Raw genomic sequence first — 7181 nt, forward strand, 5'->3', positions numbered from 1 at the left:
CTCAATACATGCATATCTGTGTTTATAGCAGTATAATTCATAATAGCTAAATTTTCAAAGTTGTCTTTTTCCATGAAGAGATGAATGAATAAAGAATATATTGTCTTTATATATACAATGAAGTACCAGTCTGCCACTTCAGCCATTTGTAGGAAAATGAATGCACCTTGAGACCATAATTAATTGAAATAAATCAGATATACAAGCTTAAATGTTATGTGGTTTCTCTTATATGAAAAACCCAAATTATCAATAAAGAGCAAAGTAAAAGATAGATTACAGGAGGTAGGGAGATAGATCTTTTTCAACTGGAAGGGTGATGAAGGAATGGAGGAAAGGAGGAGGTAAGGGAAGGAAAGGGGATTTGGAAAAAGGGAATTAACATGTGTTACATACATGTACAACTCCACACAAGGAATGTAAATATTATGTACTACAAATATGTACTGATAAAAGGAAAATGCAAATTTCCCTCTGGCCATTTACACATGCTGTTGTTTCTCACAAAGACCACACACTGTAGTGCATGTTGTAGTCAGTCCCAGTCCCTGAGGTCTCCGTTGCCCCATCCTAGAAGGACCCCCCTCTCTGGTCCTCCTATCTGTTGTACTGTTGCCAGATAGTACAGGTCCTTACTTTTAGTAATAATGTAAATTAAAACTAAGGTGCAAATTTACAGGAAAAAAACTTTCATTGCAAAGTTGGAGGGAACTTAGAAAAGGACACCAGCTTAGGTGGCTAGAGGTGGCACACTGTGATACAAGGATTCGGACTAGCTCACCTGGAAAGGTGGGAAGCCAGCTTTCAAGAGTTAACTGGTAGCCTGGGGTCCAGTTGATCATTATCTCAGTGTAGTATCATAGTTCTAGGTTCTTTATAGCTGAGGGATGGATTCATTCCCAGGAAAGGATTGTCTCTGTTGGTGGTGGTCTTAGTCATGTATAGCTCTGCCATTCCTTTAATCTGGGTGATCACAGGTTTAGGACAATGGCTGGAGGCTTCTAGGTATAGCTGAATGTCCCTATAAACCTCTTATATTGATGTCTTCAGTCCTAAGGGGGCATTAGATCCTGTAAATTTAGGACTAACCAAATCTTTCCAGTCAGCTCCTAGACAGACATTCCCTAAATGGTTAATATACCCCTATGAAGAGCTAAGAAAAGATTTGACCCAAGATTTATAGTAATAAAGGAAACAAAATGAAAGTCAGAATTTCTTCTACGTTTAGGTAACTATTGGACATTTGTAGGCCTATGTGAAGAGTCATGGTTTGTAGCACAAATGGCTCTTAAGTCCCTGTCCTAGAATAAACACAAATCATGTATTTAATGTGCATTAGGTAAGGGCTCAGGATTATACTCCATTTCTATGGCGGTGCCTGACTGTGTCAGTACCAGCCCAAAGCTCTACTTAAAGCTGGCCTCCCTTAAGCCTTAAGGAATCCTTTATAAGTCAAAAATATAGAAGAGAGAGCAAAGAGTGACAAACCTGGGAAATAGAGGCAATTTGTCAAACACTTACATTGCCATCAAAAGGGCTGTTGCTTTCCACTTGAATGGGAAAAAAGCCCCTTCAAAGTCGTCCCAGAATGGCTAACACCATCATCCACAGTGTGATCTCTGTAGAGCAGAGGTATGAGTTCTCAGCAGCTGGGTGGGTGGTAGAAAAGATGTCGAAGGTCTTTGGTCCCCCATTTGTTTGTCCCTCTTTGGAACCCAAGCAAGTGCCACTTTGGCCATGGCTGCCTGCAACCTTGCTGGGCTGCAGCCATCAGAGATAGTGAAGGTGGCAGATTGGCCTTAAGCTGTGTCCAAGAAAATATTCATTTAATGATTTTTTTTTTTTTTTTTTTTTTGCACAGTACGGGGGACTGAAGCCAGGACCTTTGTACTGGACTACATCCCCAATACCTTTTAAAACTTTTGTATTTTGAGACAAGGTCTTTCTAAGTTGCTAAATTGCTCAGGCTGAGTTCGAATTCATGATTCTCCTGCCTCCGGCACCCAGAGTTCTAGGTCACAGGTGTGCACTATTATGCCCAGCTAATAGTCATGATTCTAATGGTAAGACAGACAAGGTCTTTAAAAATCTCAGTGTTACCATTTGCTTACAGGGTAATATGTACCTAAGAAAAAGTTCCTTTTCTTTTTGGATCTCATGCATTTGAAAAAGCAATTGCACTTTTCAAATTAGCCTAAAGAAATTTCCAATTGAAGTAAGATGGTAGCTGAGATTCCTGATAGGATGTGGAGATGTCAGAGACTATAAGGAAAAAATAAAGAAGCAGGAAAAGGTGCCAAAAGACACTGATAACTCCCACTGACAGATCACAGGGGAAAAACATCTCCCCCAGCCAAGCAGTTTGGACTCTAAAATAAGTTGGTTCAGAACATATATAATTCCAAAAAAAAATAAAGAAGCAGGAAAAGGTGCCAAAAGACACTGATAACTCCCACTGACATCACAGGGGAAAGACATCTCCCCCAGCCAAGCAGTTTGGACTCTAAAATAAGTTGGTTCAGAACATATATAATTCCAAAAATTACAAAAATGGTAATAGTGATAGTGCATCTTTTATAAGAGGTTATTAGAACATTTTAGCCCAAGACAGTAAACTGATATCCCCTAGCCATACTCCTGTGCACAGCATTAGAGTTTGTCCCATAAATGGTACAAAATCCCTGGAAGACTTCTGTGCTTTGATTTTGGACTCCAACTCTCTCATCTAAAGAAAACAGAGCTTGTAAAGAAAAGGGCTAAAGATGCAGGGGAAGTGGGAAGGGTAGGGGAAGGGTAATAAGGGAAAAGAAAAAAAACATGAGAAAATGAAAAGATGGAAATAAAGTATTTGTAATTAGGGAAGGGAGGAGGGGATGAAGGGAGGGCGGGGATGAGGGGAAAAAATGAGAACCAAGACCAGTCACGTAAAGGTACAAGATCCCAATGATGAATGTAACTGTACTGTATACCTAAAATGTGCCAATTACTCAATGAGGAAAAATAATAAAATGGAGCTTATGAAAAATGTAGCACTGATATCTTAGCAAAACACAAACAAGACAATAATAGACTATATTGTAAAAGGGTAATATGACTTGTCCCTGGATGGCCTTTTCTCTGCAAGATCAGCTCTGAACTGTAAACCAGAACACTGCTGATGGCAGCATAAAAGTTAAAAGCAGAAAGTCTACTCATTTAGTAGTCTGGTATTACACAGATAGGAATGAGGAACAAAGTGGGAAGAGAAAAGGGTTTGGAGCAGAGCAGGATGGGATATGTAGGGCTTGAAGAAAGGCAAGGGTTCATTCATCTCTCTGTCTAACCATTTGGATTTGGGGTTTAAGCGTTCATTATCAGAGATATGAACCACTTCTCAGTTTAACTATTTAAGACTCCCTGATGCCAGAAAAGGGTGGAAAAAAGAAGAAAACATCTTATTCTTTTGGTTAGAAATAGAAATGTCAGCAAAAGGCATTGGCTTGTATTCTTTGATCTTTTTATCCGGAAAGCCAGTGTGCTGCTATTGTTTGCTGGCCTAACAAAAATGAAACCAAGGCTTTCACTGAACAGTCTCTTTTTATCCTGCCAAATGTTGAATTGATGGTCCAGCCTCTGCAACAGCTTGCTCAAATGACGCCAAACAGTTTCTGTTTGAGTAATATTCTAGGTCACCAGGAGGACAGAGGGCCAACAGAAAGCAAGGTAGGACTGGAACTAGATTAGTGCTTTGAAGGATACTGGGGTTAACATAAAATCACTTCCTCCTAGAAGCAGAATCAGAATTACTATCTTCCAGCTAAACGTGTTTTGTAATTATTTTATGCGTATGTTATGGTAAAGTTAATGCTTTGTAAAGTCTCCCTCTTCATTCAAAAGAATGCATCCAATTCTTTGCAATAAATCCTTCTGCAATCTTCACAACTTCTCTGGGAATTTTGATTATTAATTCTTAAAACTGTCGTGGCCCTACTTGACAAGCGCAATCTAAGTGTTGATACAAAACCTGATAAGCAGACTCCAATTTAAAGGCTTGTTAAGATCTGGGTGGGTGCTATGTGGCATTTTGCCTCCTCAACAGGCAGGACTAAAGTTTAACCCTCACAAGTTAATTGCTAGAGACTCACATGAGACCCCAGGACTACGGGTATGAGTTAATAGTGATGACCCATGATATAATCATGGTATTTCCAGCTATCCAGTGGTGAGTCAAGTATAAAGTATCAGACCTTTTTGAGGCCATTCAAGTCACCTCTCTCTCTCATCTTGTTTGAGATGCTGGATTTTCTATCTTCCACAAAACCTGTAGTGAAAGATTTTCAAGAGCATAATCACAAAAGAGCAGCAGCAAAAAATGATAAAATAAAACATTAAAATGAATGTTAAAAGAAATGGTTGGTTGCCTTTCTAAATAAAAACCACTCTAATAATTTGACCTTGCACATTGGAATTGCCAGCAAAGACAGCAGACCCTCGGGGAAAATATTAATCAGGACATTTTTGTAATAAATGTTGTGTGAGCACTGTACTGACTCTCCAGGAGGCCTCTTTAATCCTACTGATGGCTGAATGCCTTTGGTCATATTCTATTAAAAAAAAGTTTCATTGAGTGAGGTTGGCAATGATAAAAGTGTAGAAAGAAGAAAAAAATTAAAGCTAGAAAGAAAGAAAAAAGGATATCATTTAGTCATTTTTGAAGATAAAACAAGCAATGCATGTATAGGTCATCAGAAGTTGTATAGCCAACTTCTCCCTTCTTAAAATGTTGGGAGATTACTCACAATGTTGGGCTAGATCTCTCCTCCTCTTCCCCAAGACACAATTTACCAAATGGGATAAGAGGTGAATAAGTTAAAAAGTGACACGAAGGACAAGAAAATAAAGAGCCAACATCTTCCAAAATCTGAATTCTTTTTTTTAACTTTTAAAGTTTTATCAGTACAATTTAGCAGTACATGCATTTTACAGTCATCCTGAGAATGGCTATATGTACATAATACAGCTTGTCTCTTTTTACAATCCCCTTTCTTCCCCCCTCCCCCTCAAGTCCTCTACCTTAATTTTCATTCTTAGTTTCCTTCTTCATCTCATTCATCTCAGCTCACGTTATATCACATAATGTTTACATTATTTGAGATCATTAGGTTCCTGTACATGCCATATCTTTGTTCTACTTATTTCCCCTTCCTTCTCCTCCCCCTCTCCCTATTCTCTTGGACCACTTTTCTTTTCTCCCCCCCCCGCCTTAGGTTTATTGGTAAATTTAAAGCAAACAATACAGTTACATTCATCATTGGGATCTTGTACCATTACATGATCTGTCTTGGTACTTATTTTTTCCTCGTACCCCTGCTCTCCCTTCACCCCCCTCACCCTTCCCTGTTTACAAAGACTTTGTTTCCATTGTTTCACACTTTTTCATTTCCCTTATTTCCTTAATCTACCTGATGCTAGACAGGCTCAACTGGCTCCACTCAACTGATAATATGATAAATTAACTCAAACACTAAGAAATAATCACTCTGCTTTTAAAAGGCAGGAAAAGATGAACATTTTTTTGTTTATTCCACCAACTTCAACCCCATGCAGTTTAATTTCAGTTGATTGTAGATTATTTTGCCGTTTGATATCCTCCTTGTGATTTATTTGATTTCATTTCACTAGAACTGGACCACTTTCCATTTCTTTTAATTTAGGTTGCAGGAGGGTGGAAAATAAGGAAAACTGCAGATATAGATAAGTCTTACTTTCTGTTATTTAAAATTATGTGTTTATAGACAATATATTTGAAGAGATAATTTACTGGTCAATTTTTAATAAAAGGATCATGTGATATTATACACTCAGGACCTCGCACTTGTGAGGCAGGTGTGGTACCCCTGAGCTAAATCCCCATTATGTGATATGGGGACTGATATGGATGAGAATGGAATATAAATTGTCAGGTTTATATGCTATCTGAGAAAATGCACCGTGAGCAAAACATGAAAGAGTTGCACCACGGTTTTTCCTTCATTTAAAAATCTCTAATACAAATTTTTAGTAAAATGATATCCAGAAATAACTCCTGAATGATTAAAGAAAGAAGAAATCCTGATTAGTAGAGCTCGTGTATTAAATGAAATGTAATGATGTAAAGTAGAGGTCCCCAATCTCTGGGCCTCAGATGGTATCAGTCTATGGTCTGTGTTATGGTTTGTATCTACATGTCCCCCAAAGCCTCCTTTCCAGAGGTGTCTTGATCTAGAGTATGTGACACTGGAATTGACTCATGATGTAACAGTAGGATTAAGGGTACTAGGATTAATGGTGTGAGTGCTACCTGCCTTAAATCTGGTTAAGATAAAAGGTGCAGAAAGACACTGTGAACTTCCCTTGTTGCTTTTGTTACCTTTAGGCTGCCATGAACTGTTTCTCTCTGCAAGGCTTGTCTGCTACACTACCCTGCCTATGGACTGAAAACTCTACGAACTGTAAGCTAAATAAACCTTATCCCCTTTTACTTTGGTGTCAGGTATTTTGTCTCAGCAATGAGAGGAAAGTAACTAACATAATGTGTTTAACAATGACGCTGCAGCATAGCAGCAGGCAAGTGGTAGTCAGGTGAACAAAACTTCCCCTGACTTTGTAGCTACTACCCATTGCTTGAATTACTGCCTGAGTTTGACCTCCTGTTGGATCAGTGGAGGCATCAGAATGTCATAGGAACACAAACCCTACAGTGAACCGCACACGAGAGGGATCTAGGCTGCATGCGCCTCACAAAAATGTAGTGCTTGATGATCTGGTGGAGCTGAGGTAGTAATGTTAGTGCTAGGAAGCAACTGCAATTACTGATTAACATTAATAGAGAGGTTTAACTGCACAGAAACCATGATAAATCAATGCTTGGAGATTCATATCAAAATACTATCATTGAGCAGCATGTGACAAGCTACACCTGCTGACAAGCTTTATAATGGCAAGTGAGCTGATGTATTTCAACTGTACTGCTATATCTGGTGGTAAGCTTTAAATCAGAATGTGACACTTATTTTAGTCTGTGCATGGCTTGCCTGTTATTTTATTTATCACTTCTGTCTGTGCCTCTTTTCCACACTTGTCTTATCTCAATCACAGTTTTGGTAAACTGACAAACTAACTTTAGCCAAAATGAGTAAAAAAAAAAAAAAAAAAAAAAAATG

Source organism: Fukomys damarensis, unplaced genomic scaffold, assembly GCF_012274545.1.
Source record: "Fukomys damarensis isolate Sample0158 unplaced genomic scaffold, DMR_v1.0_HiC HiC_scaffold_37, whole genome shotgun sequence".
Lineage (NCBI taxonomy): Eukaryota > Metazoa > Chordata > Mammalia > Rodentia > Bathyergidae > Fukomys > Fukomys damarensis.